This window comes from Manis javanica, chromosome 2 (assembly GCF_040802235.1).
Source record: "Manis javanica isolate MJ-LG chromosome 2, MJ_LKY, whole genome shotgun sequence".
NCBI lineage: Eukaryota > Metazoa > Chordata > Mammalia > Pholidota > Manidae > Manis > Manis javanica.
This window is the reverse complement of record NC_133157.1, coordinates 3,630,535-3,644,088: the sequence shown is the minus strand read 5'-3', so window position 1 is coordinate 3,644,088 and position 13,554 is coordinate 3,630,535. Positions and strand designations below refer to the sequence as shown.

General features: G+C 42.3%; 1 protein-coding gene across 7 annotated transcripts in view; it reads right to left on the bottom strand.

Annotated features, from left to right (window-relative positions):
• Positions 1 to 13,242, bottom strand: part of TSC1 (TSC complex subunit 1) — a 51,818-nt gene extending 38,576 nt beyond the window's left edge. For 2 of the 7 annotated variants that reach the window (XM_037007826.2, XM_037007829.2), the window contains exon 1: positions 12,976 to 13,241. The gene's annotated coding sequence lies outside the window, so the exon portion shown is untranslated. Of the gene's footprint in view, positions 1 to 2,204; positions 2,268 to 3,957; positions 4,110 to 12,975 lie in introns of all 7 variants that reach the window. The other 5 variants (XM_037007830.2, XM_037007824.2, XM_037007820.2 and 2 more) reach the window with 5 other exon arrangements.
• Positions 13,243 to 13,554: the final 312 nt, after the last annotated feature.

Genomic DNA, 13,554 nt, shown 5'->3' with positions numbered 1-13,554 from the left:
AAATTTTGTATTTTATAAATTAAAATTCTGTCAGCCTAAGTATAAATGCCACTTATAATAGAAATTAAAGCTTCAGTAATGATGAATATGAATTTTTGTTCAAAAACAAAAACTTTCAAATAGTTAAACATATTAACTGATATGAGTATTAAGAGGTTAGATTAGCTAGATTAACTTTACAAATCACGTTTATTACCCTTTGAGCCATGTTTATAACAATATTAATAACACATGACAAAATAACAAATTAAATATTTTAATTCTAACTTTGTTACATTTATTACAAAGTAATCTGTAAGAACTGCATTTAATTTGTAGGCTTATAATCTGCAGTATTCCATGAAAAAGCCGAATTTGGGAATACCTCACATCGTATGAGGATGAATTAAAAATAAAATGTCAACTTGTCATCTCAATTTTACAACACGAAAAAATCCAAAATCACAGTCAACAACATCCATGCTAAATCACCCTCGAGCCAAACACAAAGAACAGAGAATATGAAGAAAACAATGTTACGAAGAAATTGAAGTACGCAAACACATTTTGTACTTGCTAATCAAATTTCAAAACAGACTTTACAAATACGCTTTAGGAGGACAATTTCTTGTAGCCGTGTGTCTACAGAGGCCAAATATTTAAACAAAAAGCTTGTCAAAATGATTGCTATAGGCTACCAACAATTTTTAGCAGCTGAAGATGAAGGATCTTTGAGGCTTGCCCAAGCTATAAATCCCAGGTACAAGTTCCTTCTAGAAAACAAAGTACCAGCAACTCTTCTGAATTACATTCTGCTTTGGTCCAGAAAGTCAGTGACAGGGCTACATGCAGTAGCTGGAGAGGCGCATGTATTTGGTATCACACAGGTGGAACACTGACCACAGGGGCAATCCAGCCGTTGAGAGTGCTGACAAAGTGTTTTTCCTACATTAAAATTTCAAACTTTAAAAATCTGGCTACTACAATGTAACACAACTACAGTACTGAAAAATGCTTAACAAAATTTGAGATTTATGATGTGTGATATTCAGCTTGGGCCTCAATGATATGAACACAAACCACTCGACACTGGGTTCCAATTCATATTCTGGGGACTTCTACAATAGGAACAGTGTGAAGTACACTCAAAACTTTGAAAATTAGAAGTCACACTGAGACATCTTCCACCCTGGTAGACAGTATTCAGTCCCTGCTTGTGAACAGACACTGATCTTTAAGGCAGAAATCCTGCCCTTACTCCACAATTCCTACGCCGTAAGGCGAGGTGAACGGCACAGTAAGTGGAAAGCAGTGTGAGCTGCTGAGTGAATCCCATTGAGCCATCCAGGTGCGTGGACGGCCTCCCCACACCATTCCCGCAGCCACGCATGCACGGGGCACTCCCACCGGCAAACTCAAAATCAGGACATGAGAGCTCAGTGATCAGCCAGGCGGCTAAGACCGAACTCATCTCCACAGAAATGCCAGGGCGTCTGTATTTATGAAGGATGTACTCTGGGACTTTTGAGAATCCTCCAATTCCTAGAAACCACTACAGCACATAATTCATCCCCCAAAAAGAATTAGAACAATTAATAACTTGAGCCATGTTAAGATGTAAATGTTAATTCACTAGCTCAGGGGTTCTCATCCCAGGATGTACATTAGAATCACCTGGAGAGTTCACAAAATCATGATGCCCAGGCCCCACTCTAGAGCAAGCTAGGGGTGGGGTACAGATAGTACATTCGGTTTGCTTTTAGAGAGACCCAAGTGGATTTCTAAGCACAGCCAGGTTGAGAATCTCTGCACGAGTTAAATGACTTGCTCCAACAGGCAGGCTTCAACTTAATGTAGTAGCTAAAACCAAATATTGCCACCAGCAGAACTGACTTTAGTGGACAAGTCCACCAAGCACTAGCTATACGAGCTTAGGAAAATAAGTACCATCTCAGAATCCAGTTCCTCCTCTGTAAAGTGGGGATACAGCACGTGTGGCTGTGAAAGAAAGCGAATGCACTGAACACAGCACCTGGCCCCAAATAAGCAATTAGTAAACATTAGTAACTTGCCTAATCACTTCGTGCCACAGAAGGCCCAGGTCCAGGAGGGAGCTAAAACCACTCCTGAATGCAAAGAAACCTCTAGGCACCAGTATAACCATGGACAAGATGAATAACTCCCTTCTGTTTCCCCCCAACCACTGGACTGAGTTTATACCTTACCTGTTCTGGGGACAACTGGTACTTCAGTTTCTAGTGCTATCAACCTGGTGTCTTTCATTGTCACTGCAGGGAAAACACACATATAATAACGTTACAATGAAGTGACGTCCCGGACACAGTGGCGGTTAGGGCTCATCTGGGTCAACCTCCTTCCCCCTTCGTCCCTGACAGGTGGCCATCTGGTTTCCACTGGGATCAACCCTCAGAATCATTGGGCACACGTGTCTCTCACTGTCTACACTTCTGAACAGCTGGAAAATTCTTTGCATTGTGCTGAACTTGTAATCTCTGCCTTTTGTTAACTGTTTTTAGAGCTGTAAACAAATAGACAGGACAGGCTCTAGAATTAGGGAGTTCCGAATTGAAACCCAAGCCTTGCCACCTATCAGCTGTGGTAATTTTTGGCTATTTATCTTATCTGAGGTCTCTAACATCTCACCTTAAGTCAACTCATCTGTAAAGTGAGAAAAGCAGCCTCTGCCTCAGGAGGCTGTGTAGGGATTCAATGAGGCGATGCCTCCAGAACCCTGCGCGCAGTGTGTGGCACAGAGGAATCACACAGGGACCCCTGGGGGACAAGCTCCAAGAGAGGGACAGGGATGGGCACAAAGGACCCACCCCAGATGGCCGGCAGCACCTCTGCACCCACCTGACTCCCCTCCTACCTACACCAACCTTGCCCCACTGGCCTCGCAGTCCCTCACCATGACATGCTGTCTCTGTACCTGACAGACTCCACCCCTGCCCCTCCCAAGCTAAGTATTCACCCTTAAAATCTCAGCTTCAACTTCGCTTCATCAGAGACGCCTTTACTTCTCTCCATTCTCATGCCCCAGACTAGGTCAGGTCCCCTGCTAGATACTCTGAGCAGCCTCTACTTCTTTGTGTCACTTACTGCAACCCAATTAAATACGTGTAATTAGTTCCTGATCATATCTCCCTCACCAGAAGAGAAATTACGTCCAGGGAGAGAGAGCAGCTTATTCAGTACTGTACCTCTGGCAGCTACCAGTGTCTAGCTCTTGTTGACCACGTGACTAGGAGTTAAACTATTTCTTAAATGTTCAAAGCTGAGCTCTGCCTTCAAAACAGCAAAAGCTTAATCAAATCCTTCTGCATGACAAGTGTCAAATATTTGTGAACAGCTCTCACTTCTCTTTCTTCCCCCTTTTACCTTACTCCCTGTCTAAATTATCTCATGCTAAATAACCATGTTAAATATGAGTATACATAAATACATTCGTTTGCTTTTAAAATGTGGGCCCTTCCAGCTATATTTAGGTACAGTCTGATCACTGGACTGTAAGCTCCATGAGGACAGTGTCCATTGGTTTGGTCCACCAATGGACACCCAGGGCCTATTTCAGTGTCTGGCACACAACAGGTAAATACACCCTGTTGAGCTCAGCAAAAATTTCATCAACTTCTTTGGTAGCCATTCCAGGTTCAATACAGAGTTAAAGGCTGAGTCTCATACAGTATATACACCTAATTACACTGAGCATGGAAAAGCCTGGAAATAAGCCTTTCAATATACAATCATGGTCAAAGTCGAACTACTGGACTGAGCAACTCCCGAACAATTAAGATCCCTTGCTCCAGATGACAGGGTAATTCTAGTTCCTGTGGCGCACATTCTTTGCATTAAACACCAGTAGTCCTGGGGGGCCTACTGCAAGTGTGTGCACAGTACTGGAAGGCAGGCTGGCCTTGCAGAAGGGCCAGCCAAACCATTCAGACAGAGAGCGCTCACCTGGCCACAGTCATGCAACCCAACAGAGAGGGAGAAAGAAAACACGGGAGTCTCCAAACTTCAGAATCTTTAAACCAGATGTTAATCCAGTGAGTCATACTGCCTTCCTCCTGCAATCAATCACCGTGGATCTTTTACCTGAAGAGGCGTATCTAAGGCAAGGGTAAAATTAGGAGATACACAAGATGAGATCCTGTAACCTGTCCAGCCATGGTCACTGTCCTAGATGAAGGCACTGGCAGAGGAAACTAGCATGGATTTTGTCCAGTGCTCAACATGAAGACTTCTTAACTTATTATTGCTATGCTAAAAAATAGTAATGGTCAGCATCAATTTAGAGTTGGCATGTCAAAGGCTACCTGCTATTACCTGTATTTTCAAGTGTTTATCTACTTACTCATTTATACTTAAGTCCTGCCTTATGGAGGTACTATTAGGTAAAATCACTCAGGCAAGTAAAGTGAGATGGGCTCTGTGAACTTCCTGGTCAGAAGTAAAGAATGGAGAAGACCTCTCACCCCTGAAGATGTGTACCCCTAAGGGGTGTGCATGGAAACATCTGTCAGAACATAATGGGGGCAATCCATGGTCTCATCTTCAAAAGTCATCAACTAGATTTTCCTCTTTGATATCTGACCCAATCTCACCTAAAAGCAACATTGTAAGTGCACTTCCACAAGCAATCTTTCTGAGGAAAAACAAGGGAAAGGTTTGAGGATGAAAATGAGGATTTGGTGCTTTAGTATTTTGAGATTAAAAAGAGCATATGTCACTTATGTTCACAATTCCCCATAATTAATCTCATTCCTGAGGTGTTCACAGGTAGATGGTCTATGTACCTAGGATCACACACCAACTCCAGCGTAAAAGCCGGGGATAGCTGTCACTACCAGGGCCCGAGCAGGTTTTTTCACATATTTCTACCCTAGACAAAATGCATTATAAGGTGTGAGAGAGCTAAGAACTATATATATTTTTATGAAATACTAGTGGCAGGTACCTAAAATGCCTTTAGAAAGTATTTTATCTGAAAATATCAGTTGAATATTCAGACTTTCAGAAAACCAGCGCTGTGTGTGGCTCTCTACTCCCTAGGACTCCTCAAAACTAGAAATCACATACAAAAGGAACCTGTATATCATAATGCCTAAGATAATTTTGTACACGTGTCTATGATGTGAAAATACAACGATGGGTGTAAATGAAGGCAGATGTCTCCTCACCATAACTTGTTTTCTATACTCAGGTTTTTAATCTAAAGAAATCAAGACAATTCAGATACAGGTTCAGTCACAGAGGGCTATTTCATGACCAAGTACAGACAGAGGAGAAACCTTATGCTAACACAGATATTAACAGTATGCTAATAATACACTATTGCACTGCTATGTTCAACTCCGGCTCAGCATCTCTCAGGTGGTTTCTTACAGTGACGTTCTATCAAGTGAACAAAGTTGTCATTAGCACAAATGCATCCAAGAAGGTAAGATACTAGTTCCAGTTCCCTCTTTCTGCTGACGCACAGAAGGAAAGAGAAGGGATAGGAAATACTACTTCGTATGTGAGAGTAAAAGAGCTGAAGGCAAAACCTGCCAAGTTGTGTAGTCATGTAAATGGGCTCAGCGGCTGTAGTCCCTCTCAAGGTCACTTAATCTGCGCAAGAGTGCTTCAGATTCTCCATTCAGAACTTTTGCCAACAGGTACCTTGAAGGACAATCTGCTGAAGCTTAAAGTCTATTTCAAAGGTGGATCCTCTAGTAACATGCCTGCCTGTAGGGACAGAGCTTGGCTTTGGTAAGCAATCTCTCTTCTATAAATAATGTTTCTTATATGTTGGTGTTCTATTAGCATGAACAAAATCATTTACCAAGAAAATAGAGGCCAGAGAGATACTATGTATGTTTCAAAAAGTCACTATACAGAGCTCCCCCTACAAGAAATCTGAACAGACTATGATCTCTTTGGGTTTCAAGTTCACAGGACTACAATACATACATACTAGGGAGAAAAGGGCACAGAGGTTGATAGTCTAGGACAGTGGTTTTCAAATGTGGTCCTCACATCAGCATCACCTGGGGATTTGTTAGAAATGCAACTTCTTGGGTCTTTCCCAAGACCTCTGAATCAGAAACTATGAGGGTGGGGTCTTTTAGGTAATTCCAATGCCTGCCTAAGTAAGGTTGAGGCTCACTGGTCTAGGAAAAAGGATGAAGGCAAGAAATATTTAAAATTTATGTTTATATATATTAATACATACTTCGAGGTTCAAAGCTAAAAAAAAATAAAGTACATAAGCCTTGGAGAAAAGCCCAGTGGACTTCTGCCAGTGCTAAAGGTACCAGTGCAGGCTGAAACCAAGCCCGACAAGCATTTGGCAAGGGACATACCTCACTTCTCCACTTCTGGTTTTCTTAATGTGGCACCTAAGGTTGAATTCCCATTGAAGTGTAAAGAATCTTTCCATATAAAAGTTTAACAAAGTGATTTATAATATAAACAGTACATAGGTCCATCTTTAAAAGACTTGGGGCTGCCTAGGGTACCTAACTGGTTTTCTTGGCTTCACTGGAGATGGCTGGTAACTATAGATCTGCTTTGGTTATGTAACTGTATTCCTATTATGTTAATGTGTGTGCGCAATTTAGTTAGTAGTTTAAAACCTATACATGCTTAAGTTACTCTACAAGAAGATATGTCAAAGAAACAATCAATCCTCCCATGTTTTCTTCCATCTGCTACCTCTATAGCTTTTCTTCTTCCTTCCTAATTACAACCCTTAAATAGAATTCGTGCCTCATATCGAATTTACCGAGTATCATAATTCCTCCAAGTGGTACAGATACCTCAAGACAAATGCTGGGCATAGAAGCCACAGGGCATAAATCTGCAAAGAAGTAAAAAGCTAACCTTTTCAAACAATATGGCTTCTCTCTCACTTACCAACTTTACATCTCCCTGTATGGCCCCGGAAGATGACTGGTTAGCCAGAGACGGGTAAGATCCCTCAAGGGAGGAACAACCTAAGACAGGCACAGTCGCAGGGGGGCCATCAGGTGAGAAATTGGGGATCAACAGTGGTGAAGCTTAGAACTTCACCCCCCCTGTTTTGAGAGAAATCTTCTGCATCCATGGATGTTTTAATGCCCTTGTCTAGCTTGGATTAACACATAGTCTACAGGCACACACCTGATCATCTACAATTGTTCCCTTACAACACTAAACTATGTTTTCTACCTTTATCTTGCATCTACCTACCACTTCAGCATTTTATTAAAAATAAAAATAATAATAATAATAAAGGGAGAAATGTGGGATCCACATATAAATCAAGTATAAAAATCAAACAAATATTCATATTTGACCTGATTGTTTATAGTTCATAACGCGTGATCAAAACCGAAAGTTTCTGTGATGACTGCCCTTGCACTGTTCACCATGTAAGAACTTATTCACTATGTAAGAATTTGTTCACCATGTAAGAACTTGTTCGTTATGCTTCAGAAGATTGGGAGACTGATGAGAATTAGGCTTGAGATGGATTAATGATTGTGTATTGAGCACTGACTCCCCTATACAGAATTTTATTGTTGTTAACCATTTGATCAATAAATATGAGAGATGCCCTCTCAAAAAAAAAAAAAAAGACTTGGGGCTTTCCTACCTATTTGGTTTAAGAAAAAAAGATTGTTTTTAATAAAGCCCCATTTTTAAGAGCATTAATCTATCTAGAATGATCAGGTGGGCTTAGAGCTGAGTCCATACAGTCCCTGAAACTACATCCAAAATTTCAGATCTGAATTAATTTTCATGGTGATGGTGGGACAGGAAGGGGTAGGGTATTTGATCCACAATTTCCCACAGATTTTCGGAGAGGAACTGAGGCCTCCAAAAAGGTAAGAACCACTGACCTATTACAAGATTAGCAATCAGCTTATCACAGTGAAGGACAGAATGTGTGGGCTCTGGAACCAACCAACACCGCTCAAGTCCCACCTCGGCCACTGAGTAAGTGACCCTGGGCCTCAGCTTCCTCACCTCCCTATCCTGTCTCTTAAGGCTGTGGGAAAAGCTAAGGGGATCGCGCATATAAAATATTCAGTACAGTGTTTGGCACATCAGTACTCAGTAAGTATAAACCTTATTGTAACAATACTACTATTAAACAAAATGTACTGCTGGGTACATAAGGCTTAGCAGTCTATTTAACAACTTATACTTGAAACATTGATAAAACTATTCTGTAACTTAAACTCGATACACTTAAACGTTTGTTACATGCTCTGTGAACTATTCAAAGTAAACTCCAAGTAACACGGGTCTTAGTACTTGCAGACACTAAGGTCACTACACCTCTTCTGCCTTACCACTTCCTCCTGTGCAGAAGGGCAAAACTGCCCCTTGCTCCTCAGATACTTCATGGCCTCAACTACATTAATCTTTACTTTAGAAAGTGACCTGTGAGTTCCAGGCTAATAACTCTCATGCCATGTTTTCTATCAAAGTTAGCCTTTTAAGGCACTTTACTCATTAGATGACAATCCGAAATTCATTCAACCTTAAAAGTATTCTGTTACCGTCTGCTAGTTCCCTACACCGAACAAGTTAGCACCGCACAAGTGGAGATCAGCAAGGTTCTGATATTAAATATCTTTCATACACATATAAAGGAGATATACAGGATTTTTTTATTTTCCCCTTCAAAAATAGACCTTAAACTTTAAATACTAATTGCTGGTAATTATAGGCTTAAAAAACACGCCAGAAAAAGAATAATCTCAAATTGCTGACAGCAGACCTCTTTCAGACTAATTTAAACAGGAAAAAAATGAGTATTTCATGCAAAGTAAATGATATTAAACACTGAGGGAAAAATAGTGTTTGAGTATATATTAGTTATATATATGTATACAAATACATCTTTTTTCTTCTTAAAGCAAAAAGCTACAGGTTTGAATGCTATTGAGTATTAATTTTCTTTCCTACTGCAGCTACTTAAATGACAAAAACTAATACAAATAAAACTAATCTCTCAAGGAGATTAATAATATGAGGAACTTAGGAGAAAACAGGCAAAAATTTCTTGAAAATATACGAGCAACCTTTTTCCTGGACACATCTCGTCAGGCAAGGGAAACAAAATAAAAAATGATCAAATGGAACATCAAACTAAAAAGCTTCTGTACAGCAAAGGACACCATCAGCAGATAAAAAGGCATCCTACAGTATGGGAGAACATATTTGTAAACAATTTATCTGATAAGGGGTTAACATCCAAAATACATAAAGAACTCAAAAGCCTCAACACCCAAAAAACAAATAACCCGATTAAACAATGGGCAGAGGACCTGAACAGACACTTCTCCAAAGAAGAAATTCAGATGGCCAACAGGCACATGAAAAGATGCCCCACATCACTAATCATCAGGGAAATGCAAATCAAAACCACAATGAGATACCACCTCACAGCAGTTAGGATGGCCACTACCCAAAAGTCAAGAAATAACAAATGCTGGCAATGCAGAGAAATGGGAACCCTCCTACACTGTTCGTGGGAACGTAAATTGATGCAACCATTGTGGAAAGCAATATGGAGGTTCCTCAAAAAACTAAAAACAGAAATGCCATTTGACCCAGGAATTCCACTTCTAGGAATTTACCTGAAGAAAACAAGACCCCTGATTTGAAAAGATATATGCACCTCTATGTTTATCACAGCACTATTTGCTATAGCCAAATATAGAAGCAATCTAAGTATCCATCAGTAGATGAATGGATAAAGAAGAGGTGATACATATACACAATGGAATATTATTCAGACACAAAAAGAAAAGAAATCCTGCCATTTGCAACAACACGGAAGAACCTAGAAGGTACTATGTTCAGTGAAATAAGACAGGTGCAGAAATACAAATACCAAATGATTTCACTTATTTGTGGAGTATAAAAAGAAAGCAAAACAGAAGAAACAAAACAGCAGTAGACTCACAGACACTGAGAAGGAACTAGTGGTTACCAAGGTTAATGATTCTGTAACATCTTAACTATGATCAACCCTGGAGGGGGTGAGAACTTGATAATATGAGTAAATGTCGAACCACTGTTATTTGAAACCAACATAAGATTGTACAACAGTGATACTCTAATAAAAAAATAAAACAAATAAGAGGAACTTATGGGGAATTGCCTTTTAAAAAATACTGTGATTCAAAGGGAAGGATACACAAGTCATCAATCAAAGTCACCAACTTGCTTAGTTTATTAAGCCATTAACACTTTGATTCAGTCAGTTTAGTCAGAATGTTTAACTGAAGCCCCAGGATAACTTTAAATCAGTTTAGACATAGAAATACTCTAATTTACAACCCAACTCTTCTTATTTCCCAGATGAAGAAACTGAATCTAAGAGAGTTTAAGTGACCTGTCAGAAGTTGAAAGTTATTTTACTTTTTAAAAAGCTTGCAATTGTTGATGTATTGCTGTGTGTGGCTCATCTGCATCCAAGAATATCCAATTAATTCCAGGAAAAGCTAATTTTAGTCCAGTATGGTCCTGGCACCCAGAAAAGAACATACCTGTACCTTAACAAACTTGGAAAGTAGAGCTATAAGATCAAGTCAGCTGTAATTCAGAGGCCAAAACTCACCCACCACCACTACACACACCAGAGGTTAGAAGCGATTTCAAGAAATGCCTCTGCAATAAAATATTAATTTTTAAAAATAGCCAAATTGATACTTTAAGCCACTGGTCCTCAGCCTCTGGTGCATATCAGAATCATCTATAACTTCTTCCAAAATACATTTCCAAGGTGTCCTCAAAAGTCCAAGTATGTACATCTACCTACTCTTGGTCCTGACATCTGTGCATACAGTTTCTGATGAAGACTACTGTTTGAAATCTCATTTCTGGCAATCCCATTATTTTTTAAACATCACGTACACAAGTATTTGACTCGTCCCAGTAAGACTATTCAGTTTCATCTCACAAATGAAACCAGGCATGCAGAGGGCATCACATTACACCACAACAGTAGCACTGTTTGCTCTTAACCCTGTGAGTAAGAATACAACTGAGTCACAGGATTTGAGACACTCCAATTTAACGGAAACAAGGCTTGTAGCCACCTAGGAATCAAATAGGAATTTAGGAACATACCAAGTTTTTATGACACCAGTAAATGCATGAAGCAAAGAAAGCTTACATCATCTGCCCTTCCAGGCACGTGATGTAAGAGTGTTTTGGGTAAGATATTAACTTTAGTGAGAGGGTATTTTCCGTTTACATCTTCTATAAATACCCCTTAATTTTACACCAGGTGGTTAGAGAAAGATTCTGCAGCTCCCCAGGGCAATAGCAAAAAATATTTCACTGTTTCTGAGGAGCCTCATTTTCCTGATGCATGACTGTTAAAGGTACATTTCCCTACACAACCCTAAATCAGCTTTCACATTTGCATATTCCAGGTTTACTCAGGAATGTTCAACTTAAAAATCACAGGGGGTTGCTCAGTAAATCAAGGACTCCCAGAAGATTGGGTTTTATAATGCTTCTTGGAATTTACAGCTCCGTTTTGCCAGCATGTTTGAATGTAGATGACTCCAAGTTGATCCCAAAATTATAAATCAAAGTATCTCAGAAGAGTATTATTCTATTTTAGTGCTTTTACAGCTCACTCTGTGTAAAGTGAGGGGCTGTTTCTATGCTTTCTATAAAAAAAAAAATCCAACAAGGATTTTAGCAGGACTTCTTTCTGTAGTAAATGCATCCGTTTTATAAACACAACAAATACTTCCCAGCCTAATTTAGACTAACGCGTTCACAGGCATAACAGTGCCATCCCAAACAAAAGCTAAGGTACATAGCAAATGCAGCCCTCTTCAGAATTAAACACACACAGAGCACTTGAGCACACACCTTGGCCAACTGATTCATTCCAATCACTTAATTAGAATGACAGGCTAGCTTTGATCAAAAAACAGGTAAATGAGGTCATATGAGTAAAAATGACGACGGGAGCATAGTCTTGGAATCAGTGAGACCCCAGTTCCAGTCTTAGCTGAAATAATCGTAGAGGTGTGACCTTGGGCAGATAACCCTAATCTCTCTGGACTTCAGTTATTTCATGTGAGACGCAGAAGTATTAACAGTGGCTGCCTCTTTCCTTTGTCGTGAGGACTAAAGGAGATGGTGACTACAGGACGTTTTCATAGTGAGCATTCCATAAATATGAGCTGTGGTTATTAGTTAGGGGGACCCCTTCCCAACCTCCCCACCCCAAATCCAACACACGAGGCAAAACTCTTTAACAGGAAACAGAAAAGAGCTTAATTCTAAAAGGTCTCTTTGCAGGCTCTTCAGCCTCCAGTTCCTCAAATGAATGAATGAGCGTCTAGGAGTGGCTCTGCAAATAGCTGTCTCTTAAGAAGCACCTCTGCCGACTTTAAGATAACTGTCTTTCACCGTCAATTAAACACCCACAAGCACACCCGGAGCGAGGCACTCCGGTCATGTACATTTCAGCGAAGACCGACTCCAGGAGAGCCCTTGATGCCCACAGGCAGCCTCCATTCATTCTCCCCTCCAGCCCGACGCCCCTCAACAAGCCCTGGGACCAGCCTCACCTCGGCCCTTCCCCTCCGGCCGAGGGTCGATCCCCTGCTCTCCGCACCTCGCGTGAACCTGTCACCCCATCGGAGTGGCTAGTGAAGGGGCCCACCTCACCGCTGTCCCCTGCACCGCGGCCTGGGGTGCAGCCGTCCCCTCAGCCGCCAGGGAGGGGCGAAGTGCCAGCCCGGCTCGCTTCTCCTCCCCAGGGACCCGCCAGCCCTGCTGGGCCCCGCCGGAGACAGCGCGTAATAAGAGGAGGGGAAGCCCTCCGAATCCCCCTTCCCGGGGTCCCCTCCCCAACAAGTGAGCCCCTTGCCCCAGCCCCCCAGGGCTTCCCATACTGGGGTAGTGGTGCCGGGGCCGCCCCGGGAGGCCCCCATGAAAAGGCAGGGGCGACACCCCCATACTCACCCAACGTCTCCTCCCCCTCAGCTGTTTACCTCACAGCTCCTCCAGCCTACAGGGCGCCGCCATCTTGGACGTACAGCACCTCCCCCCGCGGTGAAATGTCCGCGGCCGACTGCGACCTCCGCCACGAAAACAAGTCCCCAGCTGTGTCTCGTCTCTCCACCGAGCTCAGTGACAGACGACCACGGTCGACAGCCCCGTTGGACGGAAGATGCCGTTCTGCTCATTCCTGAGGACGCGAACCAGTGGAGAAAGAACCGAGGAGCGTCTGTAAGACAGGGGGGCGGGGACGGGCGGAAGAATCCCGAAAGGAGACCGCTGAGAGATCTTGTGACTCAGAGGGAGGCGAAAAGAAGGGCCGGCGCGGCGGGCGGAGCCACGCGAGCGAGCGAGGGGGCGGTGCGGTCACGTGGGCGGTGCGGTCACGTGGGCGGTGCGGGCTGGGCCCGGCTAGAGGCGTAAACAAGCTCGCCGGGCTGGGTGTGGTGGGGGCCTCCTGCCCGCCCAGGACCGCTTATACCGGTGCAGACGCGGTGGCGGCCCCCGGGGTCCCTCTGTGCCCGGCCACGGAGCTGCGATCCC